The sequence below is a fragment of the Equus przewalskii genome, chromosome 7 (genome assembly GCF_037783145.1).
Source record: "Equus przewalskii isolate Varuska chromosome 7, EquPr2, whole genome shotgun sequence".
Classification (NCBI taxonomy): Eukaryota; Metazoa; Chordata; class Mammalia; order Perissodactyla; family Equidae; genus Equus; species Equus przewalskii.
Genome location: NC_091837.1, coordinates 27,701,233 through 27,728,977, shown reverse-complemented (window position 1 = coordinate 27,728,977; position 27,745 = coordinate 27,701,233). Strand labels below are relative to the sequence as shown.

The 27,745-nt window shown below is 45.9% G+C and overlaps 1 protein-coding gene across 2 annotated transcripts in view; it reads right to left on the bottom strand.

The window, feature by feature from the left end:
* Positions 1–27,745, bottom strand: part of LOC103554537 (transmembrane protein 132C) — a 347,380-nt gene that overhangs the window by 198,301 nt on the left and 121,334 nt on the right. The gene's annotated exons all lie outside the window — the stretch shown is intronic.

Sequence of the window (27,745 nt, the reverse complement as noted above, 5' to 3'; positions counted from 1 at the left end):
TAAATTGTTCTGTCTTGATAGGGGTGTGGGTTACATGGGTGTATGCATTGTCAAAAGTAATCAAACCATATAATTAAGATCTGTGCATTTTAACGTACGTAAATTATGTCAATAAATAATATAAAAGAAAAATATGAAACACATAAAGAATACCTGTTTAGGATTCTGATACCAATTTCAGTGTGTGTCTTTTTCCCCACCACAGAGCAATTATCCAACACCAGCTGGGTGTCCTACAAATCAACTCAATTCTGACACCTGGAGAGAGTGTCGGATCCCACAGGTGAAGGGCTCAGTCCACAGGACTGCTCCCCCACACCCAACATGAGATGCCAGTCATAAGTCGAGGTTGTCACCTGGGCTTCTGCCCAATTTCCTACAAACTGGAGCTTCCAACGAGCCCCTCCTCAGCTTCGATTAATTTGCTAGAGCCGCTCAGAGAACTCAGAGAAACGTTTGACCTACTAGATTAGAAGGATATGATTCAGGAACAGCCAGATGGAAGAGAGGGAGAGGGCGAGGTCTGTCGGAAGGCGGGCACAGAGCTTCCGTGCCATCTCCCAGGGCACCACTCTCCCCAAAGCGCCACGTGTTCACCATCCCTGGACCTCTCTGAACCCCACCCTTTGGGGTTTATGGAGCCTTCATCCATCAGCACAACGGATTAAACCATCAACCTTGGCCTCAGTTTCTAGCCTCTTTCCCCTTCCCAAGGTGAGTGGGGTGGGACTGAAAGCTGGTTCCTCTGATGACCAGCCCCCACCCTTAGGTGACTAGGGGCTTTCCAAAAGTCACCTCATTAACATAACAAAAGCCCCCTTTATGACTCTCATCACTTAAGAAATTCCAAGTGTTTTAGAAGCTCTGTGCCAGGAAGAGGGACGAAGACCAAAAATATATTTCTTATTGTAAGTCACACTATCACACTGTTGATTCCATAAAGAAAGAAAGAAGGAAAGGAAAATGAAAGAAAAAGAAAAGATTTCCATGCAAATCAAACAATCATATCTGGAGACCACACTGGGCCTCAAAGTTTTGGTCTTTCGGTGTCTGCTGCCAAGATTCTGAAGTTATCTGAAACTAAAAGAGCTCAGTTCCCGAAATAGCACACACAGGGTGCAGGCTGCCACTGTCCACCTGGTGCACGGCCGACATCAGCCATCAATGCACTCCTCAACCCTGAACCGAGACGTGGCCTCAGAATCCTTCTCAACACGTCATTCCAGGCACCCACTACAAATAGATGAAGGCTGACGTATTCGCCATCCTGGACTGGAAACGTGAGCTCAGAGTACAAGGTTACTATCTCAAGAATTTCTGTTTTACAAACACCCAGCATGACATCGGATGCACATGCCTGCTGAACTGACACCGCAAGCAACATCCTCCAGCTGCCGCTGGCGCCAGAGCTGGAGTCAGGTGGGCAGGGCTGGCCTGACACCCACCCATCACTGCACGTGGATGTCTGTCCCTGCCAGATTTGTCTTTGTTTCCTGGGCCTTTAGCACCCAGGGCTGGGTGTGCACAACCTGCCATTTATAAGCACCAATAAAATGGAGGTCATGTTTACTCATTACCCACAGAACAAGGTCTTCTGTTTCTACTTTGCTGATTAAAATGACTTGATGGTGGAAAATCTACTCCACTAGCAATGTAATTAAGTGGCGCCGTTTTACGGGCAAGTGCACATTTGCAGAACGTTGTATCTCAGTGGGAGAAAGTCACTTTTTCTCACAATGAATGATAAGTCTGTCCTATCTCTATTGACTGGCTTCCTTGTCATTTCTCAGGGCCAGAATGTAACCCCTATAGGCAAGATGCACATGGTCCCACCCTGAGCCCAAGCTGACATGGCAGCACCACAGAGCATGGAAGGCCACTGCCCCGTTTTCACATCTGTTGTTTCTGAACTGAGCCACGTCCACCCGAGGAGGGAGTCTGGGTTTGGAGGGACACTGAATTCAGATGGCGGATCTCATCACTGCAGACCCACTTAATTGGATTTGACAGCCATGATTTATTTACCAAGCAGCTCTTTGCTTCAAGCCGTAATCATGCCTAAGACTCATCTTATCTCCAGCTTACCTGGAGTCCCAAAAACTGAGATTTTTCCTGACACTCTCTCTGTAGTCACAGCAGAGGGGGGGGGGGGAATACCACAAAGAACTCTCTCAAAAACATTTCAGTTACATGGCCTCAAGTTCCTACTTTTCACAGTTAATTTCACTGGTTTTGTGGGTACAAGGAGGCAGGAAACCCGTTCACACCACCCTGACTCCACCACTGTGTGTAGACAGCTCACCCCACCTGCTCTCTGCCTGGAGGCCAATTCTACGAGGAGACGGAACCAGCTCCCTTCTTCAGAGAGATGGGAGACTCCCATCTACTTGTGTCCTAAGGACCTAGCAAGGGCAGGGGACATCACACTCAGACTCTGCCAGGAGCCAGGATACATTAGAAAACAGTCACCGGTCCCTTAACGACGGGGACGTGTTCTGAGAAATGTGTCGTTGGGCAATTTCATCATCATGCAGGCATCACAGAGCATACTTACACAAACCTATATGGCACAGCCTACTGGCACCTAGGCTGAACGGTATCCATCTCATTGCATGCACGCTCCACCATCGAAACGTCGTTATGAGGCGCATCACCCATCTGTACACAAACCTTCCTTTGAATATATCTGCCTACTGTTGGTTTTATCCTCCTGTTTTGGGGTCGAGGTTGCACATGGGGGATAGGAATACTAAGAGAAATAGTGCCCCAAATCCCGCGGGCCATTTCCTCTTAAGGGCAAGCCAGAAAGACGCGCTCTCGTGAAAGGGTTGGCAAACTTACTCTGTAAAAGTCCAGACAGCAAATATTTAGCCCTTGCAGGGGGAGAGGCAAAACTGAGGATTTTATGTCGGGACTCATATAACAAGAGGCCATCCTGTTGTTACTGTTACCGATGCCGTCAAGTCGTAACCCCACCGCTGCGCTCAGCAGCGCAGGGAGCCGCGGGGGCGCCGACGAGAGAGCCACCCACAGGTGCTCTTCTGCTATGATGCAGCTCTGTCGCCTGGAAGCAGCCGCAGGGGATCCGAAAGGAATGGGCATGGCTGCATTCCAACAGAACTTCAGTTACGGATACCGAAATACGAGTTTCATATAATTTTCATGTGTCACGCATTACGTTCCTCTGGATTTTTTTTTAATCATTAAAAAATGTACCAACCATTCTTAGTTTGTGGGCTGTACAAAAATAGGTGGCAGGCCAGATTTGGCCCTCAGGCCCTCATTTGCTGACCTCAGAGAGGTTGATACCCCAGCTCCAGGATTAGCCACTTTTACCTCGAGGTGGAGTCCTGAGGTTGCAGGACTGGTTTGTTTGATTGGTCATTTAACCTTTGATGAAAGGGAATCCCATTCAACTCATCATTTCCCTGGTGCTTCACCCACATGAAACCAGGGGCACTGGGATAGATGAGACCCAGCTCCCATCCTCAGGGAGCTGCCAGGCAAGGGCAGTACCCACTGTGGGGGACATGAGTGTGAGTTCACGGAACTGGAGACTGCATCTCAACGGGATCCTCTAGGAGCTCAGACATCACTTCCCTAGGGACGAGTGAGCACTATAAAAATATACAAATCGTTTTAGGTGAATGTCCCATTGAAAGAGAAAAGACCCTGAGAGCCAGCAGCCACTGCCCAGGTCTTCAGACAGGTGGACATGGTCACAGGGGACGGAGACAGAGGTATGGACCTGACCAGGGCGCTTGCTGATCACCATGTGGAGGCTGAGCAGAGCTTCGTGGGGCCATGGGTGGGGGGGTCTGGGCTGTTGTGGGATCCGCTCCCCCCCGCCCTGCCAATATTTCTCTCATGTTCCCTCTGACCACTTTTGAGTGGGTAAATGCTAACAGTCCTAGTTACCTCCCCTGACAGATGGAAGTGCTTTACCTGGGGAGGGTAATGCCCAGCCTGAGCATCTCCTGGATTATGAAAAGGATATACGGATACAAGATACTGTTATTAAGCACCTGTCTTTCCAGTGTGGGCAACTCATTAAATACCAAGACGCAGTGAGGAGCAATCATATCAGGTCCACTGGACACAGCCACGTCTGCCGCCCTGCTGATAAATGTGGAGGGCTTTCATGTTTTTATTTACTTATTTGGTTTAGATTTAATTTAGACCACATGAATCATCTATTTTTTAAGTGAATTCTACAAATATCACAAGGTGAAAAGATTCCGTGGCACTTCATTTTATATTCACTTAGTACCAGGTCTAAAATAGAAAACAGTTTTCTTTTAATCACCTTGACCTAATTTTATCTTCTGCCCCAGGAATAAATGTATAGTTCCCAGAAATATCATTTAACCCTGGGAGGAAATGCTGGAAAAACTATGATTGCACATATCTATAATGTTTTATATCCTAAGAGCTCTAGGCTTCCTACAAGGATGTCGTAAGTATGCAAGGACCTGCAGGCAGTTTAAAACATCAAAAGAAAGCAGAGAAGAGGGGAGATGGCAAGATGGACAGAGCTGGAGTCGGAGGTATGGAGAAAGAAGGAAGAAGGAAGAATTAGAAGATACGCAGAGTGAAAGGAATAAAATGCGGCCTGGATCCAGCACTTGCAAATAGCAGTTTCACCCTACACAAAGTCCACAAATGTGAAGAAGGTAGCAGGACAGCTCCAAGTCTGGGAGCCCAGGCACCGAGGTCTGCGCAAAGACCACAGCTGAGGTCTGCACCTTTGAGGACTCAGGTGACTGTTGTCTCCCCTTTGCAAATGTCAGATGAGTTAAATGTTAAGGTATATTTGCCAAGGTGAGAGTGATGCATCCAACTCAAATTGGTTTGACCAATAAAGAAATTTATTAGCTCAAAGGACAGGCGCTCCATGGTTTCAGAGATGGCTGCTCCAGAGGCTTAGTCCATTATCAAGGACTCTGCTTATTTTCTTCTCTTCTCCCTGCCATCCCCCATGTCGGCTTCATCCTCAAGCTGATACACAAATGGCTGCTGAACCCAAAGAAAGGGCATTTTCTCTCAAGTGACACAAATTGGGAACCATGTCTATTCCTGAATCAATTAGTCGTGAAATAAATGGCTTTTCCTTAGACCAGCTGTGGGAGTTTTAAGATATGGCCCCAAATTCTTTGACAGTCCCTTCATCAAGAAGGTGGGATCTATGTTGCCTCCCCATGAATCTGGGTGGGTGTGAAATAGCTTCAACCAATAGAGAATGGCAGACAGGATGCATGTGAATTCCAAGGCTAGGTCCAAGAAAGATCTCTTAGAACGCTTTCCCTGAGGGAAGCCAGCTGCCATGTGAGAAATCGGACTACCCTGAGGCCACCATACTGGAGAGATCATGATGTACAGGGCTGCCATTGACAGCCAGCTAAACTCCCAGCCAAGAGTCAGTGCCAACTGCCGGCCATTTGAGTGTGCCATCTTGGATGACCAGCCAAGTAGAGCTCTCAGATAATTTCAGCCCAATCCAACATCTCAACAATCTCATGGGAGACCCTAAGAGAGATCTGCCCAGCCAAGTTCTGTCCCACAAAATCATGAGCAAAACAACAAGCTTCTAAGTTTCAAGATAATTTATATACGACACTAGTAGCCAGAAAAACAGTGACATCAACTTCTGGAGCTGGGGGAGGGATCAGCATTCCCTGAGGCACAGAGATGGGTAAGAAGGGTGAATATATAAACCTGAACTAAATCAGGAATCTGTTAAGATGGAGGAAATGGATGGGGGAAATGTAGGCAACCGACAGTAATTTCTACACCTTTGAAAAATTCAATGCATTAACCTCCCATGAGTTAATTAATTTGTGCAAAGCATTAACATAGTGCCTGGCTTATAATAAGGACCTGATAAATGATAGTTATTTCTATTATTATTCTATGTGTAAATGCACTTAACAGCTTCTTATATACCTTCCCAAGGAGTTTACAATAAAATTTGGTTATCTTGACTACTTCCTTGTTGATCTGGATGGAAAAAGGATGCAGAGGAAAGACACACGTTCCTTTCCAATAAAAAGGACCCCCATGGCTAGATCTCGTTGATTTAGTCTTTTGTTTCTCTTTCTCCCGCTCCTGCTCGTGGTCTCCACACCTTGTCCCTTACTTTTTCAGCACGCTCCCCATGCTGTAATCGTAATCAAACTTAAGTCCTAAGGCATTGAATCTTGGCAATGCCAATTTCACATCTCTCTTGGTTTCCTATAAATGGTCGGAGGTCCCATTCTCCTCCCCTGCCTTCTTCTCCTTCTCATCTGAAACATCCCCAGCTCCTGAGGTCTGCTCTTCCAATACACACACACCAGCCAAAGTCATCCATTTTTTCCTACATGCTTCCTAACTTACTTGGTTCTGGGGTGCTTCTAATTCCAGAGGGTGGAGTACCGTAGATTGTTACCAAATTCGGCTGCCACCATCATTCCTACCACTCGTGTCCTTTTGCAATCGGGCTTCGTAACTCCTCCCATCAAGAGTCAGATGGCCCCTCTCCTTGATTCTGGGCTGGCCCAGTGACTAGCTTTGAAGCTGGTCATTTCTATCTTTGTTCTCTTGAAGCCCCGAGCTACCAGGTGAAGAAATTCAGCTAACCTGCTGGAGAGGCCATACGGAGGGAGGGAGACTCTAGAAGTTGAAACAGGACAAGGAGCGAGAAGACCCAGCTGAGAGACCAGACAGAGGGACAAGGCCACCTTAGAGCCTGCAGGCCAAATTGCAGGTGCGTGAGGAAGCCCAGTCTACACTGCATGGAGCAGAGACCAGAGTCCTGGCTGAGCTGTCTGACCAATCCAGGGAATCATGAGCAAGCCAAAACTGCTGGCTGCGCCGCGAAGCTTTGGGGTGGCACACAATGCAGCAGGAGACACCACCTCGATAGAGACTCTGGGCCACACTGCAATGATGAAAGAGTCTGCAAGGTCTTGTCTTCTATTTCGTTCTTTGGTCATTATTTTTGGACAGAAAACATGTATTCAGCTCACTGGTACAGCCATGTGTGTATTCTCTTCACAAATTTTCTCATATCCATATACTGAAACTTCTGTAATTTACTTAATATTTTTCTTTGCAACAATTTGCCTTTTTTACTTATAAATTTACTAGAAAATGAAACTGCATATTACTATTATGAATGGAAAACTTATATCACTTGATAAAAATGGATGGAGACTATAACACTAAATATGCAACTAGTAGCATTTAAAGATATTGACCCACAGGCTTCCAGCAATGGACAACCAACCCCTCTCTGAAACATTGCCCTAAGCACACTTGCAAAAATTGCTGGTTCTTCAGATCTTCGTCTTTGCTCTCTTTTTCAAATTATTCTGGATGTAAGACTGGTCAAAGAATGCTTAAGAAAGTTTAAGTTTTGTTTCAATTTTTATCCTTCATACTTATCACCCAACTTTTTTCTTTCTTTTTTTCTTGAGAAGGTTAGCCCTGAGTTAACATCTTCCACCAATCCTTCTCTTTTTGCTGAGGAAGACTGGCCCTGAGCTAACATCCGTGCCCATCTTCCTCTACTTTATATGTGGGACACCTGCCACAGCATGGCTTGATAAGCAGTGGGTAGGTCCACACCTGGGATCCAAACCAGGAAACCCCAGGCCGCTGAAGCAGAGCACATGAACTTAACCACTGTGCTGCCGGGCCAGCCCCATCACCCAATTTTAAGTCACTATATCTTATTATCTAATCATTGACTTCCTACCCATCGAATGTAAGTTCCATTAGGATCCTTTTTTGTCTGTTCTGCCCAGTATATTGAGATCACACCTAGTAGGTCCTTAATAAATATTTACTAACTAAAGGAATGAATGAAGACATTAATGATTTATGGCTTAAAGCCTCTAACTCACCCCACCAATCAAGAGTCAACTTGTTTGATTATAAAGACTCTCCTGGGAATTTCCTTTTCATAAATCAATATTGTTTGTGCAAACCCAATGTGAAATGCTCACTCCCCTTCATATTTTAGTCGGTATTGCAATACATTTTTGATGGTGTATTTATTTTCTGCCAAGTAACAATAGGTCTGATGAAAAATGGGAAGCCCTGAACTGCTGGAATGTGCGAGGAAGAATAATGCATTGATTAATCAACCTCACAAAATATGCAGCCCTCTTTCCTGCAGAGGATAGTGGGCGCAGATAAACATAAATTAGAATGGATGAAGAGGATCAATTTTCCAGGAATCAGAATGCAAAGGGAAGCCTAAGAGAAATCGAAGGTGTGTCTTTAGCCTTCAATGCCTATTTCTTTTCTTTCCACAGGTCACCCAGGAAAAAAATATTTCCGCCCTTTTCATTAATCATCTTATCCTGTCTTCCTCTAATGCTCAAGGATAGAAAATGGACGTACATAAATACAACACATTTTTTGCATTTTTTTCCAAAAGGGGATAACACCTCAGCAGCCAAAATGTCTACACTCTTAGCAAAAGTAAGTGGAAAACAACCAAAATCTCTGATACCAATCTCTCAATGGGGCTTTCACTCTCCAACTGCAAAGCTGCAGACGGAAAACTTCAGATTCAGTTTTGTGTTCAATAAAAATCTTGTTTAACGTCATCATGAATATTCATACTTTCGGCTTACTTCCAAAAAAATCAAGAGACGCCAAATGAGACAAGTGAAAAAAAAGTAGTTCACTTGGCTGCACAAAGGTTTGAAGGACAAGATTTTACGTTTTAAGACATGTGCCTCTGTTAAAGAGAAGAAAGAAACTTACAATAGTCAGAGCACAGAATGTGCTAGCATCGACATCAGCGTTTCTTAAATTCGTTATTTCCTCACAGAGTTTTCGATGTTTGTCAACTATCGATGACAGTGAGACCAACAATCTCATTGTTTATGCATATTTATCTGTAAATGAATTCAATCTAACTGACTTCTTAAAAAATGTAGCCTCAATTCTTATCTATGACATCAATAGTTTGATAAGTTAATTATAATTTTCTTCTACATATTAAAACAAATTATAAATAGAAAATTGAAGCGTGTCCAAACAGTAACTAAAATTTGGTACATTGCCAGTGGCATGCTTACCATACTTTCAGAAAGAATTATCTACCTGAAAATAGGGCATTTCATCAGAGTTTAATCTTCATGTGACAGTCATTGTTGGCTGACCCCATCTGCTAAGGGGTGGGGGACAGAGCAGTGAGGAACACAACCTGATCTCAAAGCCTCGTCCTGAGTGGGACTCCAACCATCAAAGGAGTTGGACTCACACTGTTTATTCTCGATATTGAACACCCAGCATCAGTGTTTAAGACCAGGCTTCTCCTGAATGCTCTGCGTTATCCAATATGGTAGCCACTAGCCACATGTGGCTATTTAAATTAAAATGAATTAAAACTAAATGTAATTCAAAATTTGATGCCTCCATCTCTATAGCCACATTTCAAGTGCTCAATAACCAACAGGAGAAAGAGCCTGCTCTACTGTGTACAGCACATACACAGACCTTTTCCACCACCACGCAAAATTCCACTGGCCAGCTCTGCTCCAGAAAGCACGGTGCATTCCCTCCACGCCTGGACCTACTTTTAGTAATTTGCTTGTGAAATTCAGGGCCCCACATTCCTCTACAGGCAGACTGGGATCCCCAAATCTTCATAGTCATTGTGGATATTTCACTGGAAGATTCTGGAACCAACTGAGTATTAAACTTGATTCCATTTTCCAGGAAGTTGCCTCCCTTCTGCTTCTGAGTGTCAAATATACCTTCATCTCCTGGCAAAGAGTTTCCACATGGAACCTTCCAGTTACTCTTCACCAGGAAGCAGGAGCATTATCCACTTCAATCGCTGCATAGCTGAGAAGACACCTGTCATGAAATCCCTGCCATGGTTGAGATACTGGGATTATTTACAGCATTATTATCTTGTACTCTGATGGGCACACTGTAATACGTCCATAGCCAAGCCCTGATAAGACTGTGTCTTCACACATGACGTATTGGAAAACGATTATTACTTCCTCCATAATGCAATCGTGATAACATCAAACAAGAATGAGGTTTCATCTTGGCTTCAGTCCAGAGGGAGAAGTCATCCTAATAAACTGGAAACAGACCCAAAGCATAGACTAATAAGTAGCTCTCCGGGCTGCTCGTTGTTTGCAGTGGAGTAGCTTAACACAATTAAATGGACGAAGCCAAAGACCGAAGCGCACACAGCTATTGAAAGGCTGAAGTGGAGACTGTGAGTGAAAATGCCTCCAGGGGTCAGGACAGTAATTTAAGTAAGTGAAGGAGGCTCCTCTGGACGGCACTGGCGGGGATGGTGGGAGCTGTGATGGGGTAGGAACCAAGAACCCCCAAAGCAGACTATTGGAGCAGAAAAATGGGCTCAATTTTCAGATATTACGATTTTTAAGAGAAAACAGAAAACCAGATTCTTAAATAAAATTTATTTTTAAAATACTATGTAGGCGCAACAAAGCACTTCTTCAGGCCAGCAGACCCTAAGCCACATACTATGTAATGTTTTGATGAATTGCTTAATAAAAGAGAAACCAAGAGTAGAATTCCATGTTCGGGTTATCCTTTGTGGTAGATTGCAAAAACGGCCACAAATCTTCTTCCCTGTAAGGAGGCCCTTAGCCATGCGACTTCAAAGCTCCTTCATGAGGACGGGAGGTCTACCTCTCCATTCCTTGAACACAAGATGGCCTCATGATTTGTTGTGCCCAACAGAAGGTGACAGAAGCAACGTTGGACGCACTGAGCCAGGACCTTGCTTCTATTCTCTTTCTTGGAGTCCTGGGACCACCATGTGAACAAGCCCAACTTAGCCTGCTCCACGATGAGACACTCGTGGCCCTGAGGTCCCCATCATCCCAGCCAACAGACAGCCAACCTTCAGAAACACAGCCGCTGGGCTGACTGGCCGTTGATCTCAGACACGTGAGCGAGCCCAGCGAAGATCAGAACCACACAGCTGAGCACAGTACAAACTACAGACCCATAGACTCTCAAGCTAAAAAAAATAGTTGTTATTCTAAGCCACTAATTGCAGGTGGTTGATTATGGAAAAAGCTACTGTTACATCTTTTAGTGCAGTGGCTATATCATTGGGGGTTCAAACCCCAGCTCCATCAATTACCAGCTATGTGACTTTGGAACAGTTACTTAACCTTTAATGCCTCAATTTCCTTGTCTGTAACATCAGGGCAATAGTCATAATAATAATACCCACTTCATGGAGCCCTTATGGGGATTGAGTGAGATAGTACACTCCACCTGAAGTATTTAGACTGGGCATTCAGACACAGTAAGTTCTTGATTAATTGTTATCAACTCACAACTTTGTTGTCTTCAGTTCTGTTTTTTAAAAAGACCTCCATTGCTTTTCACAAGTAACAACTAAAAAATAAGTCCTAATTTGACCAATTCTAATGCTCAACAGGCCACCTCTTCCAGAAATTGGGCATACCTGCTAGGCTTGGTTGAGGGTTAAACAGCAACTGAAATAATGACATGCATCCAGGGTGCATGGAAAGCGGCTCGTCACAGCTTGTGAGGCCCCCATATTAAATTTTCAGGAATTTTACAAGCCAGATGGTAACTTGAATGGTGGGAGTATTAACACCACAGAAATAGGCTGATCCTACAAACAAGGGCTGTCTTTTCTCCCCTTCCCGGAGACCTGGTCGGTAAACATTTATCAGCATATCTCTGTGTACTTCACTTATGTAATAATCCAGGCGTCAAACGTAGATCCTTTGTTTATAAACATTTGTTTTTCCTTTCCTGGTGGCACCAGATTCCTTTGAGGGAACTGTCTCCTGTCTATTGTATGGAGTCCTGGCATGAGAGCAATGTCAAAGGACTGGAAGTGGAAAGACCCATATTGGCTCCTAGACCTTGGACTTTTGTGTCCCATGTGCTCTTTACTCATTTAGACATGGTGTTATGGAACCACGCTTTAGAAAACAGTAGAGCAATCAGTCCCCAGAAGCAAACTATGAAGGTGTTACCAGGAGTTTTAATTTTAAAAAGGCCATTTCTTATTATATTTTAAGTAAGGACTGAATGTGCCTGAATTGCCCAGCATGCTCTGGAGCACGAGCACCACACCTAATAGAATGGTGGATGCAGAGCAATCAGGATCAAGCTGGCCTCAGAATTTATACACCTCCGGAGCTAAGCTACTTTGAGTACTGACCCATGCGGTTTTATTTCATGGTGACTATTGCGTGCAGTCAATAGACATTTGCTAAACAGCCGATTCTATGAACGAGATGGAGAAATGTAGATGTCCCCGGGAAAATGGAAGATTGGGTGGCTTATGATCTGGGAGTTTTGGTATCCCTAAATGTGTGGTCTGTAGGGTGAGCTGCCGGACTTTGATCAGGAAGACAGGATGCTCAGCTCTTGCTGATGTACGAGTGTCTCGCATCCCAATCAAGACCCATCTTTTGTCTGCAGCTCACTCACCCAAAAGGCTGCAAGTCTGTCTGCGTCCCTCACGGTCTGGGATCCAGAACGTCTTAGTTCTGAGACTTGAGCTCAGCAAATTTCCTCAGAAGGACTGAGGTAGGGTCGACTTCCCGTGTCACTGCCCTGCGAGTCTGATTTCTCTAGAATTGGTGATGATTTTGCTGCAGGTAGGGGGCAGAATCATGCATTTGATCTGTTGAAAGCAGAGTTACCTTAACATATTGGAGAGGGCACATAATTTTGACCAAAGCTACGTATTGGATCACTAACCATTTCACTCAGTCCTCCTTTGTTTCTTATTTTTCATAGTCTTAGGGGGGTAAAAAAGGATATATAGGAAAATGTAGCATTGTGAAGTTGTCAGTGGCTTTGACAATGACAGAGATTTATCATCTCACATTCATTATGGCTCAATTAGTGTGGCTCTTTAGTGTTTTGTGGCCTCTCCTTTCATGTTCTACAAACAGGGGCTTGGCTGTGCTTGAAGGCAGAACATTCCAGAAGCCAGTGTAAATCCCCAGGGGGGGGCTTTTTGATCACCATTTATTCCATTCTGGAGAGTTCATTCTTATTCCACACAGACTTTGCAGTGAGTGCCAGAACACTGAGAGAGACACTCTCCCTGGAGAGTCTGCGAACGCCAGGCACTCAGGGCGAGTCCTTCACACGCCAGCCAGCGAAGTGTTTCTCGGCGGCAGCCACGCGGACGCTCGCCGCTGCCAGCTAGAGCGGGGAAAGACAGAAGAACCAGAGAAGAGAGCCCGTCTCCCCCACCCGACATGCCAGCTTTCCAGGGGGACACCTGCTGCACAGCGCCTGCCTGTCTCTGGACACGGAGCGCCCCAGGACTGAGGCATAACATCTCAAACACCAACAACGCTTGTCACACCACAAAGGGCGTGGCTCTGCCTCACATTGACTCAGGGCTTCAAAAGCTCTGAGTGAAATGGCAGAGAGACAGCAATGAACTAAGAGTACACAACCTTAGGAGATGGAAAAAGAGGCCCCTTGAGTCATAAATTGCACCCCTCTCTTCTGTTTCTCTGTTCAATTCAGTTGTGAAGTGCAGAGCCCTGAGCTCTTTAGATGGCAGAGGGGCAGCAAACTGGAGGCAAGGGAAAAAGTTGGAGGTGCTTTTTAAAGCAACATTTTCTTTAACTTTTCTTATGCAAAAAAAAAAAAAAAAAAGCCAGTCAACAATTTCCATAGCAACAGGCCTGATGCCTGCTTTTTTGGAGACAGTTCAAGAACAAAGGAAGCAGCAGTGATGCCAGGAGATGGAACTTCAGAATTTTTTATGAGGCTTTTCCAGATACAGGTAACTTTTCACTCTTTTCTGAGGAAGGCTCTTAGTGGCTTCAATTAACCTCAAGGGTGGGAGAACCTGATGTAATGGCCTTTAAGCTTCTGTACAATTTTTAAATTTCTTCCTTTTAGTCTCCTCTATCTCGGTCACACTGAAAAAATATAATTTCTTAATGAATTCTTTACTTCTAGACTTAAGACCACTGCTTAATGGTCTTTGCCCTGCAGAGTTAATTGCAGGAACTACATTTCAAGTGCAGTCGGGGAGAGAATAAAGGAAACCTCAGCAAATACTGTCTGGGCCAACAGGACGGGACCACGCAAGAGTCACTAAGCCCTCACTCTGACAAACAAGAAAGGGATTTATGACCACTATCTTTGTCAAAGAAGAGTTGAGATTATTTCTCCCTAAAAGAGTCAGTTGCCTGAATGTGGCCCAGCTTGAAAACCAGACTAAGGTTATCCCGGCCACAAATCCCTTCTTAAGCGACGATGACCGTCATTAACAGGCAAATGACAACAAATCTGAAAATTCATTTAGTTCATTACGCGTCTGCTCCCTCCCTGTCTGCAAACACCAGAGGCATCTTGACACAACCGTAGAAGCTTCCCATGCAGTCACAGGATCACCCGAGACCCAGCGCCTTGCCGCCCACTACGTCTTCATTAATCAGGTGTGTCACGGACCTTCTGCTCAGAAGAAGCACCTTGAGCTGCTGGGGGGAATACAGAGACACGGAAGTGGCTAGGAACGTAGCAGAGAGGGGTATTTCCACATTTGCAAATCCATACGGGGCAGAGCAAAGATGATAAAGGGCAAAAGAGTGGTAGGAACAGAAAGCTACAGAGATCTTGAAGGAGGGTGAGCTCCTATCTGGCTTGGAGCAAGGTTAACAGGGATGAGAACCCATGTGAGCAAAGTCTTGAATAACAAGAAAGAGCCCATTTAGTGAAGACAGAAGAAAGAGCATTCCAGGCAGACGGAGCAGTAAGTACAAAGGCCCTGAGGCAGGAATGAGCTTTGCATGTGGCAACAGGAGGAAGGCAAGGCTTTAGTACAAAGATCATGGAAAGAGGCATACAGAAGGAGGTGGGAGACATGGGGAGCCTGTGGCTGGGGGTGTCTCAGTCTTGACTGTTCACCAGAATCACCTGGAGAGATTTTTAAAAACATTGATGATCTCCAGGTGTGTCTCCAGATTCTACCTGAATTGGATTAGCGTAGGATTCAGACGTTGGTATTTTTTCTCAAAGAATTTTAAAACTGTAGAAAAATTAAGAGAACAGTATTATATATGCCTGTCTAACCTTCACCTAAATTGACGAACTCTGACATCTGGCCATGCATGCTTTTGCTTTGGCTTCTCTCTGTCTGTCTCGATGTATAAATCTCGAGGTGTCGGTAGATTTGGTTCCTTCTGAAGGCTTCTGGTCCGCTGGCACTCTTTGGCCTTTCAATCTCCGCCTTCATTTTCATATGAGTTTCACTGGAAATGGGGTCCGCTGTGCTCCAGAGTGACTTGACTCTTCCTCACTCATGACATCTGCAATGACCTTATTACCAAATAAGGTCGCATCCTGATGTCGTGGGAGTTAGGACTTCAACTTAGGAATTTTGCAGCGATGCAATTCAACCCATAATTCCTGGGAGCTTGTTAGAAATATGAATTGTGTATCCCAACTCCACATCGATGGACCAGAAACTCTACTGAATCAGGAAGTCTAGGAGCGGGTCTGGCAATTTGTGTTTAGAGGTCCTCTAGGTGACTCCCATGTCCCTTCGAGGGGGGTGACCCGGGGTTGAAACTATAATTGGTGAGAGCTGCTCGCTGCACTGAAGGCAATCTCGCTGATGGACCGCCATGCCTGGAGCAGCATGTCCGTTCTTTGGGGGTGGGGGGTGAGCGGGGCATCCAGTCCTGGGGCATCGGGCCACAATGGCGTCCGCACCTGTCTGTGTTGCTATCTAGGCACACATGTGTCCAGGCAGTCTTCCCGAATCAACAGAGCTACTTGACAGGCATTCCACCATGTGCCTCGTTGATTCTGACAACAAAGCCAGCCTTGTCTTCCAGCTGCTTCTCTGTCCCTTTACCCCCTGCACAGAAAACAAGGGAAACGTCGTGGGGCCGAGGCCTTTCTGCCCAGATGCCTCATCGCGGCCACCCTGCTGCTCTTCCCTTCCACGTGGGCACAGGAGGCCTCTGACGTCTGGCTGTTCTCTCTGTTTTATCCAGAGATGAGAAAAGACATCCATCGCTTTCTGCTTTCCCAAACTTCCCAGGCGTATCTCTTGGAGCTCAAGGATCCTTTTAGGGCCCCACCAACATTTAACTCCTTCCGGTTCCCATCTGCTGCTCTTTTTCACTTTACCCTCAGTTGCGGAAAACTTTAGCTAATGTTTTGGAATAGGAACAAACCTGATAAGGGTTTTCCAAATTTCTTGTCCAAATTCAAAGCTAAGGGTTTCACTCTCTTGTTCTCCGGTTGTGCCAGGATACCCCTTCCTGATGGAAATCGGCATAACACGTTCTTATCATGGCTCGAATCCTGGGAAGAGCTGCTGTGTAATGGGAGCACAGTGGGCTGAAAACATCGCTGACGTATCGAAGTGTAATCTCCCAACGTAAAGTGGGCCGATGGACGGCTAAATTCCCACAGTAGGTTGACCTGGAATGGGGTGGGGGTGGGGAGGGATATAAATGGGCTCTTGAGCTGCTAGGGACTTGGTGGCCCAAGTGGTTACTGAGAAGGAGGCCAAGCCGCTCCCCGACCCTACAGCCAACAGCTCGGCGACGTGAAAATAGCGCCTTCCCCCGTCCACTTCAGTGCAGCCGCCATGTTCCAGTGTTCTCTCCCCACTGCGTGCTTCGGGATGGCATAATCGGCTCTGTCAGCTGGACTCAATCTTTCAGTCCTCCATCGGAGAAACACTGACACTGATCTATCAATTCTCAGAGCCCGTCGCCAGCCTGTTCTGGGAAGTGCTCATTAGCAGCTAATGAAATGAATTGCAATTGAAGTGTGACAGACTTTCTGCTGGTGTGGCATCAGGAGGGGCTCCCGCTTTGAACGTACCTCTCTGATCTTATCAAAGCCCGTTCTTTCTTGTTTTTGTTTTTTTTAAGAAGGGATATTAAGACATACTTATCACAAAGTATAAACTAACTAGATTAGGTCCTTGCTCTGTGGTAAACATGAAAATTGGCCTTGATTTCAATGGCTTGTTGCCACATTATCTGCTGCCAACATCTGGGAGGAGCATTTCAGAGAAACAGAGCTCCTTCACTGTCAGGCACAGCCCCCATGTTCCCAAGAGACGGCTCCCACCACGTGTTGCTGGGGACATTCCTGATTCCCTGAGCATCACACTTGGCTTTGAAGCCATAGGGACAGTGGGTTATAACCCATGGCTGTAATAATGCCCCTGGTGACCAACCATTTGTTTTCCTCAGGGTTCCTCAGCCTCAGCATTGTTGATTGGCATTTTGAGTTGGAATAGTCTTTGTTGGGGAGAGGGGCTGTCCTGTGCATTGTGGGATGTCCAGCACCAACCCTGGCCTCTACCCATGAGATACCAGTAGAAATTCTCTCTCTAGCTGTTCCTTTTTTTTTTTTTCCTTTGGTGAGGAAGATTGTCCCTGAGCTGACAACTGTGCCAGTCTTCCTCTATTTTGTATGTGGGATGCCACCACAGCATGGTTGATGAGTGGTGTAGGTCTGCACACAGGATTCAAATCCAGGAACCCCAGGCTGCTGAAGGAGAGCATGCAAATTTAACCATTAAACACCGGGCAGACCCTAACACCTCCACAGTTTTGATAAACAAAATTTGTCCAGATATTGCCAGATGTCCCCTGGGAGGGGGTAAAACTGATCCGCGTTTGAGAACCCTGGTTAACCTGAATGAAGCAATGCACTCCCTCCTCCAAAAGGATGGCGAGATAGGAGCTCACTGTTAGAATTCTTGCACCTGCAGTTAACAGCTCTCAACCGGGAGTAGCTGTAATGTACTCTCTGTGCAACTTCAGGAAAAATATATAATGATAAAATAAAAATAGTGCAATGATAATAAAGCTAATATTTATTAAATGGCTTACTACACACCAAGTATATGTTAAAATTCTGTCTCATTTAAGCCTCACGATAACCTTATGAGTAGGTGCTATTTTTACTGTCCTCATACAGAAATTGAGGCACGAGAGGCTGAGGAAGCTTCCTGGTTGCACAGCGGGGAAACTGTGGGTCTGGGATGTGAATTCAATCGTCCGTCTCTGGAGTTGACACCTTTCCCACTGTGCTATGGTGATGGACATCTTCTGCTCCTTCCGGCACAGTATACAAACCCTCCTACTTCTAGTACCCGCACCTCAACTTTCGCTCTGTCAAACCACTCTGGGATGGGGGGACTACCCCACCACTTCCAAGGCTAAGGGTAGCCTGGTGAACAAGCCTGTTTAAATTTGCTGGTCACAATAAATGAATTAGGGATGGGAAACTGGCCCACACTGAGCTAAGAAGACTCAATTCCAGGACATTTATTGGATCTATTTTAAAGGAGAAGTCCACTTAAAATCTTGTTGTCGTTGTTGTGGTCAAATACACATAACATAAAATATACCATCTGGATTGTTTTCTTTTTTTTTTTTTTTGGTGAGGAAGACTCACTCTGAGCCAACATGTGCTGCCAATCCTCCTCTATTTTGTAAGTGAGTTGCCGCCACAGCACAGCTTGACAAGCAGTGTAAGTCCATGGCCAGAATCTGAACCCACAAACCTGGGCCGCAGAAACGGAGGGGAGTGGACTCAACCACTGTGCCACAGGGCTGTCCCCCACCTTAAGCATTTGTAAGCTTGCAGCTGAGTGATATTAAATACATGCTAATGCTGTACAACCATCACCACCATCCATCTCCATAATTCATTTCATCTTGCAAAACTGAAACTATGTGCCATTAAACAATAACCCCTCCATTCATCCCCCAACTCCTGACAACCACAATTCTACTTTCTGTCTTTATGATTTTGACAGCTCTAAGTACCTTACACAAGTGGAGTCATACAGTATTTGCCATTTTTTTGCTGGCTTATTTCACTTAGTGTAATGTTAAGGTTTACCCACGCTGCAGCATATGTCAGAATCTCCTTCGTTTTCAAGGCTGAATAATATTCTATTGTATGAATGGACCACATTTTGCTTATCCATTCACCTACCGATGGACCTTGGGTTGCTTCTTCTTGGCTGTTGTGAGTAACACTGCTATGAACATGGGTGTACAAATATCACTTTGAAACTCCACATTAAATTCTTTTGGGTATATGTGTAGAAGCAGAATTGCTAGGCCATATGGTATTCTCATTTTAGCTTTTTGAGGAACCACCATAGTTTTTCACAGCGGCTGTACCATTTTACATTCCCACCAACAGGACACAAGGGTGCCAATTTTTCTACATCCTAGGCAACACTTGTTCTTTTCTTTCTTTTTGTTTGTTTTTGACAGTAGCCATCCTATTGGGTGTGAGATGGTATTTCAATGTAGAAGTCCACTTTGAAAGTCTAAGCACAGTACAAGCTGGGGACAACTGGGAGTTACCATGTGGAGGGTGAGCAGGAGAATTGTAACAACATGTAAGAAAGGGAATTAGATGATGGAATGAGAGAGACTGAATCCCAGGATGAGTTTCTGAGAGGATTGTATAGTATATTATGAACAAATGACTTGCCAAACACCCACGCAAATATGATTGTCTAGACTCCCAATAGGGCCATCCAACCAGCAGTCCCAGAAGGAGCCAGGATTTGACTCTTAGGAGCAACAGGTCTGATCTAGGCTAGGTAAGAGCCATTGAAAAGGCTGCACGTTCTTTTATGTTATTGCAGGAAATTCTATTTTTTAAAGATTCCTCTGAAAAACTCAAAAGAAGAGAAGACTTCTTCAGGAAGGCACATCCAAAATGATCGCAATGCTAGAGCCAAATGCAATGGATGATGGTATTTTAGAGAAATGTGGGATACGGGCTCCATCTTCTTCTGCACATTGTCCTCACAAGTGGGTCCACCTGAGTGACAGCCACAGTCCGCATTTGGGGATGCTGGTCTTTCTAGCTGGACGCTATCAAGGTAAGATGACGGAGGAAGAAAGTCCTTGCTTGACATAAGTTAAAGTAAGGTTGCAAGGTCAGGACTTGAGAACATGGATCCCACCATGGAGGAGAGAGCGGAAGGGGGGCCATGGGACTCCAGCCACTGGGGAAGTGAGATAATAAGGCTCAGTGGGAAAGTTGGATAATTGGGCTCAACTCGGGAAATGGCCAGTAATTGGGCCTGAGATCCACAGCCCCACCTCCCTCCTCCCTTCTATCCCCTTCCACATCACAGCCTCCTGCTTTCCTTGATGTCCTCATTTCCAGGACCCCTCCTTTCTGAATAGTAAAGCGCATCATCCCTCTGACAGCAGACTGGAGCGACCTGGCTGTCGGGAAAGCACAAAGGACAAATAAGTGCAAGAAATATACTCAACTTCTCTAGGGACACAGGACATGGTAGCTAGAATACCAGTGAGGTTCCAAGGAAGGTTTTGAACCAGGCGGAATGCAATCAGAATGCTTTGGAAAGGCAGGCTGTCTTTCCCTACCCAAGATTTTTTTTTTTTAGGGAGATTAGTCCTGAGCTAACATCTACTTCCCATCCTTCTCTTTTTGCTGAGGAAGACTGGCCCTGAGCTAATATCTGTGCCCATCTTCCTCTATCTTATGTGGGATGCCTGCCACAGCATAGCTTGCCAAGCTGTGTGCAGGTCCGCACCTGGGATCTGAACCGGCGAACCCCGGGCCACTGACGCAGAATGTGCGAACTTAATCGCTGAGCCACCGGGCCAGCCCCTCTACCCAAGACGTTAATTCAGTTAATCACTCTTGAGATTGCAAGAAATAAATGGTTCTGATTTTCTGTATTTAGGAACCCTGGAGTAATGACATGACACCAAACCAAGGAGCAGCAAATAGGAACTTAAAAATACCCCAGTACGCTGGAATACTGGAATACCTAGCACTCTTACTGCAATCATTATTCGCCCCCTTAGCCTGCCTGTCCTCTTCAAAAATGTCCAGATAGAAAGGGGCTGTGCACCACAGGTCCACCTATGCATGTGTTAAATTGTTTGCAACAGACAAAGCTGTGATCTGGGGACTCAAAAACCAAGATGACTTTTAAATGGGTTAAAGAACGTGGAACAAAAGAGGCAGGCCTTGGTCAGAAGGGCTCTGGTTCCTTTCTCCGTTCACAGAGCTGGAGTCAATTTTGTGTTTAAATGTTTCCCACAACAGTGAAATCGCTCTCTGACGTCTCCCCGACGCCGGGCTGCCTGGCAACCCAGATGTGCGGTGGGGAGCTGGGGAGGGGCCCTGGGCAGGAAGCATTATTTCCTCACTTCTTCCCAAGCAGAAAGAAAATTGTTCCTTTTCTCTGTTCCAGAAGAATACATTTAAAATGACAAGCTGAAGAAAATGAAAACAAACCTTTCCTTTGGAGACACCCGACAGGGGAAATAAATTTTAGACAGAGTGTGGGAAAATGAATTTCCAGAATTTTCTGAATTAACTCCAAATTGGCAGTCAATGCAAACTCAAACATGTTTTAGCGTCTCCTCCTCATGAGGAGTCTGGAAAGAGTCAAGTTGTTCCTGAGAGCTCCACTTGACCCCGAGAATGGATACCCAGTTGGAAATGAAGAGCCAACAATTATCCAGGGCAAGGCAGGTATCTGGAAAATGCCTTTGAGGGTTTTTGATATCCTCAGACATAAAAGGGATAAAAAAAAACACCAACAAAAACCACTCCCTGAAATTAAATTATAATAGCGCACGCACAGGCTGTGCTCAGTAATTAGAGGAATGGATCTGAGAGCGCAGGTCTGGAATCACCCACAGGGAAGGGCTTATTCTCCACAGGGCCAAGGCACACATTCCCACTCGTAGCTTTGCTTTCGCACCACAGGGAACATCAGTTGGAGCCGCCAAGGGGCACGTAGCAATGCAAACCAAGGATGACACAGCGGAAGGCTTTGAAATACAGCGGGTAATCTGTCCTCTCTGTAGTGGACTGAAGAGCGTCCCCTCCCCCAATTCATGTCCATCCAGAAGCTCAGAATGTGACCTTATTTGGAAATAGGGTCTTTGCAGATGTAACTAGTTAAGGATGACAAGATGAGATCACTGTGGGTCCTCAATCCAAAGACTGGTCTCCTTATAAGAGAAAGGAGAGGGGGATTTGAGACACACAGGCATGCAGGAGAAACAGAAGGAATGTCCATATGAAGAAAGATGCAGCCACAAACCAAGGAGCACCAAGGATGGCCAGCAGCCGCCCGAAGCAGGAAGAGGCGAGGAAGGATTCTTCTCTGGAGCCGTCAGAGGGGCACGGCCCTGCCAGCACCTTGGCTTTAGACTTCTGGCCTCCAGGACCGTGAGAGAATAAATTTCTGTTGTTTTAAGACACCCAGTTTGGGGTAATTTGTTACAGAAGCCGTAGGACACGAATACATTCTTCTGCTTTGAGCCATGACTTAAATCAGGAGACACAACATGGCGGCCCACAGACACGATCTGGTCCCCCAGGCCTGCGCGGTGAGGACTAAAAAGTGATTCTGATGTCCACATTTATAAGTTGAAAGATTGTACTTAAAAGCCCACGTTTCTAGCGTCTTTTCAAAACCGGTAAATCTGGTTGCAGTGGTCTTGGGTTGCAGCAAGGCAACGATGACTGGGAGCTGAGGAGCGGCTGCTGCCTTAGAAAAGGCACAGGAGTCCCATTTGCTCCCGTCTCTCCCAGGGGTTGGCGCCATCGTGTCCACAGTGGGGTGTGCATCACACTGGCACTGCGTGAGGGGGAGGCTTGTTTTAGAACTGTGTTTGCATAACTAATATCCTGTTCTCATTTCATTATGTGTTGATCTGGGGTACTTTGGGGGGCTGGCTGGTTGAGGTTATTGGGGGGTACTGAGGCCCTCTCGAGTACCCTCTTAGCACTCCCTATCGCCCATATAGCCTCACCCCTCCGTATCCCCGGCAAGCTGGTATCGGCAATTGAGTTTGTGTCCTTCAGCCGGCACACCTGATTTAAGCCAGCTGGTCCCTGCTTCAGCCTTTGTCATTACTCACAAACGGTAAGTGGCTTCTAAATGTGACATGGTACAGAGCATAACAGATACTTTAGTATCAGTGGAAAAGGTTCATCCCAGGAAGATCCTAAGAATGTTGTCAAGGGCGGGGAAGGCAGCTAAACTTTGGTCAGTTGAGGGAAGAAGTGTCAGGAGACCGGAGTTTTTAAAAAACTGGTTCCATGTTTAATGTGTGGTTAGTTCAGAGGCAATAAAGGGAGGTCAAAGCCAACAACCTTTTCTGTGCCGCAGATCGTCTCTTGGGATATCTTTTTGTTGTGGTGGTTTACTTTTTTTAAGTGTACAATTCAGCGGTGTTTGGTATATTCACAAAGTTGTGCAACCATCCCCACTCTTGAATTCCAGAATATTTTCATCACCCCTAAAAGAAAACCCCATAGCCATTAGCGACCACTGCCGACTGCCCGTCTCACTGGTTCCTGGCCATCACTACTCTACTTTCTGTCTCTACGGATTTGCCTATTCCAGATATTTCATATTCATGGAATCACATAATATGTGGTCTTGGTGCCTGGCTTCCTCCACGTGGTGTCTGGTTCTCACAGTTCACCCACACTGTAGCACGTATCCGTACTTCATTCCTTGCTACGGCCACATAATATTGCATTGTACAGGTAGATCACATTTTGCTTACTCCTTCATCAGTTGATGGACATTTGGGTTGTCTCCATGTTTTGGTTATTATGAGTAATGCTGCTATGAACATTTGAGCATTTCATGTAGATTTTGTGTATAATTCAGTATAAACAGACTCAATCAGGAAGGTCCATAGTTGGCTCCAGTCTACCAGGAAAGACATGCTCCACGCATCCCACCACCCACCCGCCAGTGGGGACCCATGGCGCTGCCCTTTGCCCCGGGCTGGTTAGGAACTGGGTTGTCTGTAAAGGATTAACCTCACAAAACCCTTTTACAGGAGGTGCGAGCCAGTCTTTGAATTCCACCTGAATTCCCTTGTTGTCCCTTCAGGTTCTAGAAATGAATCCACCTACAGATGCTCATCCTCTCGGAAAAATAATCCTTCTCTCAACATCCCTGCATACAAAGTCACTTTAGCACATCTCTTTACAGGCTTCTTCCCTGCCTCCCCTTTATCCTTTTAATTTATTTATCCGAAGATGCTGGGAACAGACTGCAGCTGTTAGGCAAACACAACATTGTGTTGATTTGGCTGGGGGAGCATTAGTTATTAACAATAACGCTTGTGGGTACGTCCACCAGTCAGACGAGGACAGAACTAAGGAAGCGTAGGTCCCACATCCAAGAGCCAGGAAGGAAGAGAGCCCACCTCTGCCCATAGCTGACAGCACCTCATCGCTCCCTTATTTTGTGACCCTGACTCTACAAAGCGAGGGATGCTGGATGCTGGGCAGAGAGTAGTTTCTCTTCTGCTCCTTCTTTACTCTCCTCCTTACTTCAGCGTTTTACTTAAAGAAATATCACCTCTTAGGACTTATGTCCTGAAGCCTCCATTATCTGTCCCAGCACACGAAACCCACCCAGAAAAGGGCAAAGCCGCCATGCGAATTGCTGTTCTGTTGTCAGTTATTCTTGAGAAACATCACGAGGCGCAGAAGAACGAGCAGAAAAGGAGATGGAGGTTTCCATTTCTGTCCTTCTGGAGGGGACTTGTGCTGGGGGCAGCTGCCTGTGAGGGAAGCCTTGGTGGCTGGGTCACCGGCTGCCAGGATCTGGGACAATGACCTGAGGGCTACAGAAACCCAGAAACACATAGAATCAAATACAGGGGATGCCAAGTACGGTGTTTTCTCTCCTCCTCAGTCATCTTCGAATATTTTGGATCCTTAGTCTTGGTGGGGTTGGAGGCACGTGATTCATTTATTCATTCAACCAACACTGACTGACTCTGCTGTGTCTCAGACACTCTTCTAGATGCTGCGATATAGCATGTCTCCTCCTGGAGACACAAGTGAAGCTTCTACTTGGAGAATGGAGACAGACAAATAAATACGTGGTATGACAGGTGGTGATAGACACAGTAAAATGAAAACTTAAAAGGGCAGGGGGAATCGAGAGTGCCAGGAAAGGGAGATTTTGCTATTTTACGTAGGGTGGACAGGGAAAGCCACTCTGAGGAAGTGACCTTTAAGCACAGACCCAGAGGAGGTGGAGGAGTGAGCCATGCTGCTATTTGGGGAAGCATACTTTAGGCAGAGGACACAGCCAGTGCAAAGGCCCTGAGGTGGGAGCATGCTTGCATGCTTGAGGAATCACTAAGGAGACCAGTGGGGCTGTGGATGAATAACCAAGGAGGAGAGGAGTGGAAGATGAGATCAGAGAGCTAATGGATGGCTTGTAGAGCCACATGGGCCATTATAGGATTTTTTTCAAAGTGAGATGGGTGATATGATCTGGTTTACATTTTAGAAGAACTGTTCTGGTTGGTAACTGAGTACACAGTGATGATACAGGATATGCCCATTAGCCTAGACGTGGGCAGACAGATGATGCTCAATAAATTTTGTTTACATTGATCTGCTTAGAAGTTCATTTCAAGTTGAATTTGATCCGTTAAAAAAGTTTGATCACCTAACCTACTCAGTACTGTACCTGTTGCTGGCTATCAGGTAGGAGAAAGAGATGACGTGAATAAGACAAGATGTTGGCTGGAATTAAAGAATATTCACTTATGAAGAATAATTATCTTGACTCCCAGCATCTGAAGGCGGGGAAGGAATATAATGAAAGGACCACATACTTCTTGTCAGAAGAGAAACTGAGGAAATACTCTGTCAGCAGCTTTCGCCCAAAGGAATGCCTAGGAATGAGTCAACCATTTCTTCATTTTCCCACCCAAATCTACACCCAGACCATCCAGATATCTATGCCCTTTGAACATCAAAGATGTAGTTCAGTGGTTGTCAGTTGAGAGGATTCTGTTGCTCAAAGGTTATTTGGCAATGTCTGGAGACAGTTTGGTTGTCATGAGAGAGGATGCTACTGGCATCGAGTTGGTCGGGGCCAACAGTCATGCTAAATGTCCTACAATGCACAGGACAGCTCCAACAGCAGAGAATCGTCTGGCCTAAAATGCCAATAGCGCCGAGGTTGAGAAACCCTGGTGACGACTAAACCAGTCCACGTGCTAATCGTCTCCCTTCGTTATGAGGCTCAGAGATACGACTATTTGCTATGCATAAACCCACGGGAGCGACAGAATGTGATCCTGTAGCGAGGAAAGACTATGACTCTCCTTGCATCCCTAATTCCAGTCGCTGAGATTCAGGGCTCTGAATCAGTTACAACGGGAGGACAAATCCCTCCGTTTCTGTGAATGACGTATTTCAACGAGGCAAGCTTATTTTAAACTGGAGAGGATGAATGAGCGCAGCCTCTGTTTCTTTAGGAATCAATTTCAGTTGCATACTGACAACCCCAGAGGCGTGTGGCCTCCCCAGTTCTTCCCTTTAACGACCTGCGGGGTCAAGATCAGCCGACCTACCGGTAAAACAGCTGCAGCCTGGAGGAAAGCGGACGTAGATCCCAACACAGGGAGCAATTCCACAGACTCCGCCTCAGATGGGGCTTTGAGGAAGCAGGCGTCTAGAAGTGCGTCCTCAGCATTCCGAGGTCTTCGGTGGCTTTTGAGCACATGGAGACGGCCCCGGGAATTTTCAGGACTGACGGCCCCAATTGTCAACATATTTTAAAAACCCTCAGAATAGGGAATACTACCCAGGCTTGCTGTAAGGGATCTTGATATTTATTTCAAGAAGCCGCAGTCAGTCACGATGGAAAACATCCACGAAAAGGAACATCTGGGATAAAGGTTCAGTATTAACTATCTGGTTTTGCATTAATTCAATAAATGTTTACTGGCCCTTCCTACGTGCTAAGCCATATGCCAAGGGACGAGGGGCCTGCACCCATGGAACTGACATACCGACGAGTATTTGTAAAACATATCTGGTTATGCATTTTTCACTTATGTTGGTAATTATTTTATTTCCTCAAACAGATTTTTAAAATAACATTATAACTACAGGAAACAGAAGTTTGACCTTCCACCCCTTGGCTTTTGAGTCTCAGGAACCCATGCGATCCTAAAGCAGGAGTTGCCTTTGAATTACATTCATGAAGTTGCAAACGAAACGCGGGCTGCTTCTTTCTGCCTGTGGGAGAGAGTATTCTTTAGGAAAATGATCTTGTAAAGGAGGCTTCGGCCAAGTTCCCATATACACTATTGGCCCTATAAAAGCTCCCAGAAGTCCAGGCTGTCTCCATATATCACAGCCTCAGCAGCGGAGCCATCGTGCAAGGTGACGATGGAGAATGCCTTTGGATTTCCCAGTCAGGAGGGTCTCCCTGCCAGGCCCCCATGAGTTTCTCAGTGGAAAGGTTCCAGTGTAGGGCCAGGTGGATGTCTCCTGTGACCCCACCAGCAGCCCCGGGTGGAGGCAGCTGGAGCACTGAGGTTTCCATGAGCTGTTGCCCTCATGGGGAAGACGGTGGTGTTTCCCAAGCCTCAGTGAGCCCCACACAACTGCACTGGTTTTGCTACCTCTGCGCACCTCTTCTTGTATTTTCTTACGGAACATTTTTCCCTTTAAACAATTAATTTAAAAATTAAAATTAGGGGCCGGCCCAGTGGTGTAGTGGTTAAGTTTGCACGTTCTGTTTCAGTGGCCCAGGGTTTGCAGGCTCAGATCCCGGGTGCAGACCTACTCATCAAGTCTTGCTGTGGCAGGCGTCCCACATAGAAAGAAGAAGATGGGCATGGATGTTAGCTCAGGGCCAGTCTTCCTCAGCAAAAAGAGGAGGATTGGT